This window comes from Convolutriloba macropyga, chromosome 11 (genome assembly GCF_964194025.1).
Source record: "Convolutriloba macropyga chromosome 11, txConMacr16.3, whole genome shotgun sequence".
Lineage (NCBI taxonomy): Eukaryota > Metazoa > Xenacoelomorpha > Acoela > Convolutidae > Convolutriloba > Convolutriloba macropyga.
Window position 1 is genome coordinate 36,518,158 of NC_134478.1, and position 10,844 is coordinate 36,529,001.

At 37.5% G+C, this 10,844-nt stretch overlaps 2 protein-coding genes across 2 annotated transcripts in view; one reads left to right on the forward strand and one right to left on the reverse strand.

Annotated features, from left to right (window-relative positions):
* The window catches only part of LOC142349115 (uncharacterized), a 630,633-nt gene that overhangs the window by 162,315 nt on the left and 457,474 nt on the right, over nt 1–10,844 (forward strand). The window lies entirely within an intron of this gene.
* LOC142349656 (uncharacterized) overlaps nt 1–10,844 on the reverse strand; it is a 48,578-nt gene that overhangs the window by 25,663 nt on the left and 12,071 nt on the right. The window lies entirely within an intron of this gene.

The window sequence follows — 10,844 nt, forward strand, 5'->3', positions numbered from 1 at the left end:
ATTGTCACCAAACTATCAGAGTCTCCGTTTTATTAGCATTTGAAGCAATATCAAGTTGCTGGACTTGGTATGGTAATGTTTTTTTTCCTTTATTGTCACCAAACTATCAAGAGTCGCCGTGTTATTAGAATATGAAACAAAATCAAGTTGCTGGATTTGGTATTATACTGATATTTTTTCCTTTTTGTCAATCCGCTATCTGAGTCATCGTGTTATTAGATTTTAAAACAATATGAAGTTGCTGGACTTGGTATGGTAATTTTTTTTCCTTTATTGTCACCAAACTATCAATAGTCGCCGTGTTATTAGGGTTTAAAACAATATCAAGTTGCTGGACTTGGTATGGCACTGGTTTTTTCTGTATTTTCAACCTCACCGAACAATGAGAGCCGCCTCGTTATCAGACAGTAAAGCAATATCAAGTTGCTGGACTTGGTATGGTACTGATATTTTTTTCCTTTGTTTGTCACCAAACTATCAGACTCGCCGTGTTATTAGAATTTGAAACAATATCAAGTTGCTGGACTTGGTATGGCACTGGTTTTTCTGTATTTTAACCTCACGGAACAATGAGAGCCGCCTCGTTATCAGATACTAAAACAATATCAAGTTGCTGGACTTGGTATTTTACGGACATTTTTTCTTTTTTGTCACCCAACTATCAGAGCCACCGTGTTATTAGATTTTGAATCAATATCAAGTTGCTGGACTTGGTATGGCACTGATATTTTTTTCCTTTGTTTGTCACCAAACTATCAGAGTCGCCGTGTTATTAGAATTTGAAACAATATCAAGTTGCTGGACTTGGTATGGCACTGGTTTTTCTGTATTTTAACCTTACCGAACAATGAGAGCCGCCTCGTTATCAGATACTAAAACAATATCAAGTTGCTGGACTTGGTATTTTACTGATATTTTTTTCTTTTTTGTCCCCTCACTATCAGAGTCACCGTGTTTTTAGATTTTGAATCAATATCAAGTTGCTGGACTTGGTATGGCACTGGTTTTTTTCTGTATTTTTAACCTCACCGAACAATGAGAGCCGCCTCGTTATCAGACACTAAAACAATATCAAGTTTCTGGACTTGGTATTTTACTGATGTTTTTTCTTTTTTGTCACCTCACAATCAGAGTCACCGTGTTTTTAGATTTTACAACAATATCAAGTTGCTGGACTTGGTATGGCACTGGTTTTTCTGTATTTTAACCTCACGGAACAATGAGAGCCGCCTCGTTATCAGATACTAAAACAATATCAAGTTGCTGGACTTGGTATTTTACTGACATTTTTTCTTTTTTGTCACCCAACTATCAGAGCCACCGTGTTATTAGATTTTGAATCAATATCAAGTTGCTGGACTTGGTATGGCACTGATATTTTTTTCCTTTGTTTGTCCCCTCACTATCAGAGTCACCGTGTTTTTAGATTTTGAATCAATATCAAGTTGCTGGACTTGGTATGGCACTGGTTTTTTTCTGTATTTTTAACCTCACCGAACAATGAGAGCCGCCTCGTTATCAGACACTAAAACAATATCAAGTTGCTGGACTTGGTATTTTACTGATTTTTTTTTCTTTTTTGTCACCCCACTATCAGAGTCACCGTGTTTTTAGATTTTAGAACAATATCAAGTTGCTGGACTTGGTATGGCACTGGTTTTTTTCTGTATTTTTAACCTCACCGAACAATGAGAGCCGCCTCGTTATCAGACACTAAAACAATATCAAGTTGCTGGACTTGGTATTTTACTGATAATTTTTCTTTTTTGTCACCCCCCTATCAGAGTCACCGTGTTTTTAGATTTTGAATCAATATCAAGTTGCTGGACTTGGTATGGCACTGGTTTTTTTCTGTATTTTTAACCTCACCGAACAATGAGAGCCGCCTCGTTATCAGACACTAAAACAATATCAAGTTGCTGGACTTGGTATTTTACTGATATTTTTTCTTTTTTGTCACCCCACTATCAGAGTCACCGTGTTATTAGATTTTGAATCAATATCAAGTTGCTGGACTTGGTATGGCACTGATATTTTTTTCCTTTGTTTGTCCCCTCACTATCAGAGTCACCGTGTTTTTAGATTTTGAATCAATATCAAGTTGCTGGACTTGGTATGGCACTGGTTTTTTTCTGTATTTTTAACCTCACCGAACAATGAGAGCCGCCTCGTTATCAGACACTAAAACAATATCAAGTTGCTGGACTTGGTATTTTACTGATTTTTTTTTCTTTTTTGTCACCCCACTATCAGAGTCACCGTGTTTTTAGATTTTAGAACAATATCAAGTTGCTGGACTTGGTATGGCACTGGTTTTTTTCTGTATTTTTAACCTCACCGAACAATGAGAGCCGCCTCGTTATCAGACACTAAAACAATATCAAGTTGCTGGACTTGGTATTTTACTGATAATTTTTCTTTTTTGTCACCCCCCTATCAGAGTCACCGTGTTTTTAGATTTTGAATCAATATCAAGTTGCTGGACTTGGTATGGCACTGGTTTTTTTCTGTATTTTTAACCTCAACGAACAATGAGAGCCGCCTCGTTATCAGACACTAAAACAATATCAAGTTGCTGGACTTGGTATTTTACTGATATTTTTTCTTTTTTGTCACCCCACTATCAGAGTCACCGTGTTTTTAGATTTTAAAACAATATCAAGTTGCTGGACTTGGTATGGCACGGATTTTTCTGTATTTTTAACCTCACCGAACAATGAGAGCCGCCTCGTTATCAGACACTAAAACAATATCAAGTTGCTGGACTTGGTATTTTACTGATATTTTTCTTTTTTGTCACCCCACTATCAGAGTCACCGTGTTTTTAGATTTTAAAACAATATCAAGTTGCTGGACATGGTATGGCACTGGTTTTTCTGTATTTTTAACCTCACCGAACAATGAGAGCCGCCTCGTTATCAGACACTAAAACAATATCAAGTTGCTGGACTTGGTATTTTACTGATATTTTTACTTTTTTGTCACCCCACTATCAGAGTCACCGTGTTTTTAGATTTTAAATCAATATCAAGTTGCTGGACTTGGTATGGCACTGGCTTTTTTCTGTATTTTTAACCTCACCGAACAATGAGAGCCGCCTCGTTATCAGACACTAAAACAATATCAAGTTGCTGGACTTGGTATTTTACTGATGTTTTTTCTTTTTTGTCACCTCACAATCAGAGTCACCGTGTTTTTAGATTTTACAACAATATCAAGTTGCTGGGCTTGGTATGGCACTGGTTTTTCTGTACTTTTAACCTCACCGAACAATGAGAGCCGCCTCGTTATCAGACAGTAAAACAATATCAAGTTGCTGGACTTGGTATGGTACTGATATTTTTTTCCTTTGTTTGTCACCAAACTATCAGAGTCGCCGTGTTATTAGAATTTGAAACAATATCAAGTTGCTGGACTTGTTATGGCACTGGTTTTTCTGTATTTTAACCTTACCGAACAATGAGAGCCGCCTCGTTATCAGATACTAAAACAATATCAAGTTGCTGGACTTGGTATTTTACTAATGTTTTTTCTTTTTTGTCACCCCACAATCAGAGTCACCGTGTTTTTAGATTTTAAAACAATATCAAGTTGCTGGACTTGGTATGGCACTGGCTTTTTTCTGTATTTTTAACCTCACCAAACAATGAGAGCCGCCTCGTTATCAGACAGTAAAACAATATCAAGTTGCTGGACTTGGTATGGTACTGATATTTTTTTCCTTTGTTTGTCACCAAACTATCAGAGTCGCCATGTTATTAGAATTTGAAACAATATCAAGTTGCTGGACTTGGTATGGCACTGGTTTTTCTGTATTTTAACCTTACCGAACAATGAGAGCCGCCTCGTTATCAGATACTAAAACAATATCAAGTTGCTGGACTTGGTATTTTACTGATTTTTTTTCTTTTTTGTCACCCCACTATCAGAGTCACCGTGTTTTTAGATTTTAAAACAATATCAAGTTGCTGGACTTGGTATGGCACTGGTTTTTTTCTGTATTTTTAACCTCACCGAACAATGAGAGCCGCCTCGTTATCAGACACTAAAACAATATCAAGTTGCTGGACTTGGTATTTTACTGATAATTTTTCTTTTTTGTCACCCCCCTATCAGAGTCACCGTGTTTTTAGATTTTGAATCAATATCAAGTTGCTGGACTTGGTATGGCACTGGTTTTTTTTCTGTATTTTTAACCTCACCGAACAATGAGAGCCGCCTCGTTATCAGACACTAAAACAATATCAAGTTGCTGGACTTGGTATTTTACTGATATTTTTTCTTTTTTGTCACCCCACTATCAGAGTCACCGTGTTTTTAGATTTTAAAACAATATCAAGTTGCTGGACTTGGTATGGCACTGATTTTTCTGTATTTTTAACCTCACCGAACAATGATAGCCGCCTCGTTATCAGACACTAAAACAATATCAAGTTGCTGGACTTGGTATTTTACTGATATTTTTTCTTTTTTGTCACCCCACTATCAGAGTCACCGTGTTTTTAGATTTTAAAACAATATCAAGTTGCTGGACTTGGTATGGCACTGGTTTTTCTGTATTTTTAACCTCACCGAACAATGAGAGCCGCCTCGTTATCAGACACTAAAACAATATCAAGTTGCTGGACTTGGTATTTTACTGATATTTTTCTTCTTTGTCACCCCACTATCAGAGTCACCGTGTTTTTAGATTTTGAATCAATATCAAGTTGCTGGACTTGGTATGACACTGTTTTTTTTCTGTATTTTTAACCTCACCGAACAACGAGAGCCGCCTCGTTATCAGAGACTAAAACAATATCAAGTTGCTGGACTTGGTATTTTACTGATATTTTTTTCTTTTTTGTCACCCCACTATCAGAGTCACCGTGTTTTTAGATTTTAAAACAATATCCAGTTGCTGGACTTGGTATGGCACTGGTTTTTCTGTATTTTTAACCTCACCGAAAAATGAGAGCCGCCTCGTTATCAGACACTAAAACAATATCAAGTTGCTGGACTTGGTATTTTACTGATATTTTTTCTTTTTTGTCACCCCACTATCAGAGTCACCGTGTTTTTAGATTTAAAACAATATCAAGTTGCTGGACTTGGTATGGCACTGGTTTTTCTGTATTTTTAACCTCACCGAACAATGAGAGCCGCCTCGTTATCAGACACTAAAACAATATCAAGTTGCTGGACTTGGTATTTTACTGATATTTTTTCTTTTTTGTCACCCCACTATCAGAGTCACCGTGTTTTTAGATTTGAATCAATATCAAGTTGCTGGACTTGGTATGGCACTGGTTTTTTTCTGTATTTTTAACCTCACCGAACAATGAGAGCCGCCTCGTTATCAGACACTAAAACAATATCAAGTTGCTGGACTTGGTATTTTACTGATAATTTTTCTTTTTTGTCACCCCACTATCAGAGTCACCGTGTTTTTAGATTTGAATCAATATCAAGTTGCTGGACTTGGTATGGCACTGGTTTTTTTCTGTATTTTTAACCTCACCGAACAATGAGAGCCGCCTCGTTATCAGACACTAAAACAATATCAAGTTGCTGGACTTGGTATTTTACTGATGTTTTTTCTTTTTTGTCACCCCACAATCAGAGTCACCGTGTTTTTAGATTTTAAAACAATATCAAGTTGCTGGAGTTGGTATTGCACTGGTTTTTCTGTATTTTTAACCTCACCGAACAATGAGAGCCACCTCATTATCAGACACTAAAACAATATCAAGTATGGTACTGGTTTTTTTCTGTTTTTATTTTCACCGAATAATTGATTTTTGCGTGTTTCGGACAAGGTGCATTATCGTGCTTTTCAGATGAAATGATACCCAAAAAATGCAGCTGGTCGATCTTGGCTCAGTGTGATCTTTTCGCGGTTCAAAGTTTGGTTGAAAGTGCTGAACGACCCGCAATGAAAACACTTGCACCAATGGAAGAACCAATTTTCCAGCGGAAACTAAGCAAAGAAAAAATCTGGCGTGAAACGTACGAAGCTGTCTGTTCGTCTTATCAGAACCTGTCACCAAGTTCTTCGATAGAGTATGACAATTTTGGTGGCTATAGATTGGTATACACGGGCAAGGAAACTGTGAAGCCTCCTTTCGTTTTCAAACGTAACCCTGTTGGTTTTATCCACTCCGTTCCCGATGGAGTTTCCACGAATTTGTCGGTAATGTCTTCTGAACGAACTGGAGAGCAGTTGTTATTACTAGGACCCATCAGATTTGTGAATTCTGACTGTGCCCCCAATTGCGAATACGATTTTTCTAGTGACTTGGGGATAGTTCAGTTACGTGTTCGTAAACGTATTCATCCTGGTGAAGAAATCTTTGTAAAATACGGTGATAATTTCTTTGAGCATAACGAATGCAGGTGTAGAACTTGCTCGTTAACCTCAAGAGAAGAACAAACAAACAGTCAATTTGAAATTTTGCTCTCCGATGTATTACAAGACTTAGCAAATGAGGTAATCAGCGATGAACAAAGCAAACGAGTTCACACTGAAGAATTAGAAATTCCACAGAAAATACGACGGATTAAGGGGCGAGAGCTAACTGAGTGGCTCAATAACCTCGAGGAAAGCCCTCTTAGTTCAGATAGTTCACCAGTGTCTAGATTAAAGCAAAGTCTTAGAGAATTTGAAGAAAAGACTTTTACTGACAGTCCAGTTTCATGGGCGTCTCCAATTGATTCATCTTTTGATTCTGTTGATGATGGACCATGCTGTGGCTTGCCAGAAAACACAGGGATAAACGTTCCAGCAAAAGCATCATCGCCTCTCCGTTACAATGTCTCAGCATGTTTTTCTGCCTCCACAATTCGTGAAGATCAGTCTTCATTTCCCACCTTTCTTCCCAACGATGTCGTTGACACTACAAAAATTTTTGAAGGCAGTCAAATAACTGTCAGTGATGCTTCTACAATAACTGACCTCTTCTGTAGCCGATATAAGCTCTCAGACGAGTGCTCAACTGATTTGCATTCTCTTATCAAGAACCTACTTCCCGTCAATAACAATTTTCCCACTGGTTATTCTTTTATCAAAAAAGTTAAAACTAATTTTGAAAACAGCATTCGAATTCTCGAGAAATCATCTGAAAGTTCTTTCTGCGTTCTTAATTTCCGCTTTCAAATCGGTGATATCATTAAACGACATTTTTTTTCAATTTTACAATACTCTAATTTCCGCGAATCTGATGGAGAGAAAGATTTTTCCACATGTTTTTGTCCCATTTTCAAAATCAATCAGAGGGAAATTGCCACCGTCAATTTGATACTATTTTCTGATGGGGTGAACTTGAAAAAGTCCACGTTCAAAAAAGAGGTCTGGCCAATTTGGATCCAGATTGCTGATCTACCGCCAAGGCAACGATTGGCTCGGAAAAACATTGTACTTACAGCTCTTCATGTTGGTTGTTCTCACCCAAACTGGGAAAATTTGGTACCTCATATTGAAGCAGAGCTGATTTCTGGACTGCAGATTGAAATTAACGAAAATTTAAACATACGCGTCCAGTTTAAGGTCAGGCTTTTGATAGCCGATTTGGGGGCAAAAAGCCACATGCTCAACATGTACAAGTTTAACGGCTACTACGGTTGCCACTATTGTACTGTGGAAGGAGTAACAATAGGAACTTCTCACTGCTACTACCCTTTCGCTCAAACCGGTCAGGTGCGTGAGCCTACTCTTACAAATAAGTATGTGACATTTGCGGACGTGTTGAGTGTTGGCCACAAACCCAACGTCGCTGGCGTTAAAGGTAGAAGTGCGTTCGCAAATTTGATAGAAGGTTTGACTTTAAGCGCTCCCATCGACTACATGCATTGCGTACTTTTGGGTGTTTTCCCGGAATTATTAAAGCTGTGCTATAATAATCTCTCAAATGAAAACAAACAACAAATTAAGACCGTATTATCAAACCTTACCTGCCCTAGAGAGGTTATTGCCTACTCAAGAAAAATTCGACCGTTGGACGAGATAGCGCAATTTAAGGCCAACGAATACTACAACTGGCTTCTTTATATCAGTCCTGTTTTGTTTCGTAGAAGGATACCTAATGAATTGTATTCGCACCTAATGAACCTGGTCTCTGCTATTCGGATACTTTTGGAATCGAGCAATAAAGATAAAATCTTGATAGCTGAAAGGCTCTTAGAAAAATTCTGTGGGGAATTAGTAAAACTGCATGATAATAATGAACGAATTGAGACAATAAATATCCACAGTTTAAGACATTTGGCTGATCAAGTGAAACGATTTGGCCCTCTTGTTTGTTTTTCTGCAATGGGCTTTGAAGCCGCAAATCGAACACTCGGTGAAGTCTTCAGTGGCGCTAATTCAGAATTGGAAGTTATCTGTAGAAGAGTTTTACAACGACATCGATTGACAGAATCCGATATTACTGATGCGGGCTTACGTCAATTCTTTTGTAAACTTACAGGTAAAGAGTGCTATGAAGGCATTGACTTCAACGATGAACTAGTTGTAACTGAAGCCATTGAGGCAGCCAAATTGCAGTACGAATGTTGCGAAATTTTTAATAGGCATATAGAAAAAGACATTTATCTCGACTCGATTTCCTACAAACGGTCCAAATTCGGTAACTGCTACGTGAGTTTTCAGGAAAAAGGCAAAGAGTTGTTTGGAAAAATTCAGTTTTTTATTAGAATACCCGGAATACCATTTTATAATGAGCTGTTGGCTAGCCTTCAGATTTACCGATCTCTGGAAGACGTCGGTCTTATGAAAGGTGTTTATTATCGTGTTCAAGAAACACTTGAAGAAGACTTGATACCAGTGAACTCTATCACTAAAGTTTTTTGTCTAAACAGTATTCTTGGGACTGAAAAGGAATGTTTCATGGTAAAACTCTGTACTTCATTTGAGCATTCTTGAAAACAACTCTTCTATATTGCCTAATGTTATTGTTTCTATTTTTTTTAGAAAAATTCAAATTTTTTTTAATCGGTTGTTTAAAGAGGTCATTAAGCATTTACAGCGTTCTGGAACCTTTGGTTTTTAATTGATATAGATAAATAGATGGATACATACATAGGTAGATAGATAGATAGATAGATAGATAGATAGATAGATAGATAGATAGATAGATAGATAGATAGATAGATAGATAGATAGATAGATAGATAGATAGATAGATAGATAGATAGATAGATAGATAGATAGATAGATAGATAGACAGATAGATAGATAGATCGATAGATCGATAGATAGATAGATAGATAGATAGATTTTTTGAAGAGGAGACTGAGACGCTAGTGTTTCAGCAAATGAGTTTCCTTGTGCTGGGAGACTCAAATTTGAGGCGTGCTGCACCAAGTCTAATGAGTGACGAATTGCTGCAACCCTACTGGTAACTTTTTTTTAAATTTAGAATTTGAAAAAATTTCATAGGATACACATGAAAATTTTGCAGGGCTGAGTTTCAAGGCGAAGGAGGAAGAAGTTGTGTTCATCTCGATGACTTAGTCGATTTTGCAAAACAGTTCTCACACGTTTTCGTGATCGTAGGCGACAACGATGTCAATTCAAGGTCAAAATTTTTCATTTTATCAAAATTTTTGGCTTTTAAAGACGCAATCTGGCCTACGCAAGTCAAGTTTGCTGGAAACATGAGACGTAAAGACCTTGATCAAGAAACGGTTGCATCCAATAACGCTTTTTTTAGTGAAAACTTGGGCTGTCATTACAAGTCAACAAAACTTGTGAAACGCGACGATTTTTATGATTACGATCCATGCCATTTTGATTATTCTGGTCATGGTTACAGGCATTTTGGTGCTATGATATTATCTGTTCTGAAAGAATTCTCTGAGAAGTGGTAATGAACCATTTCTGTCCATGCTCTATTCTTTTTTAACTAATATGAAAGAGGTTTTGAGAAGTGGCAATTAACAATTCTTGCTGCCTATTTATAACTTTTTTTATCTGTTAAACCATGTTTATTTTTGTCTGATGTTCGGTGTTCTTCGGCTTTTAATTTTTTTCAGAGGCTTGAAACTTGAACTATCATCATGCAAGCGAATATTGTGAACAGTTCATCTTTCTATCAATTCAGCATTCAATCAATTCAATTCAGCATTCGCAATCAATTCAGCATTCGCAATCAATTCTGCATTCAATCAATTCAATTCAGCATTCGGAGGTCGGTGATGGCATTTATAACGCCTCCTCCTGGCAGCCATGCAAATTTGTGGAGGTCGGAGGACGATGGAAAAGTGTGATCCATCATACATGGAAGCTGTGCAAGACTCAACACAAGCTGCGGAAGGTTAGCCGGAGGTCGACAGTAAAACTTCTGTTTTTTCTCCGCTGGAAGGAAGTGGGCGCATATTATTTGCATCCCCCCGACGCACGTGAAATATTTCAACATAATGATTATTTACTATTTAATGACCTCGCTTTACTCTCATACGTTTGAGCTCATGTGAGCACACACGCACACGTGTGAATGTATTTAGTAATCCGTTCCTGAAAGATATTGTTGTTATTGATAGATTGAAAAGCGCTGTATAGGGAATGAATGTTTCTAGGACTGCTGCTTCTGTTTCCTTAAGTCTATAGACAAATCATTATTACTACCACTGGGGCGGTAGGTGTAGTTAGTAGTTAGTTGTTTGAGCAAATCCCTGCTTAATATCTCCTTACTTCCATCTCAGGATAATCAGCTTTTTTTCATCACGCATCGACAGAAAGTTCACGACTGATTCCCTTTTGACTGACGCGTGAACACAAGGCTAAAATCAATGAGAATTACATTAAATTCAAGCCCTGGTCACCAGTCCCGGATATGAGACGGAGCGGACTGAGTAGAATTTTATTA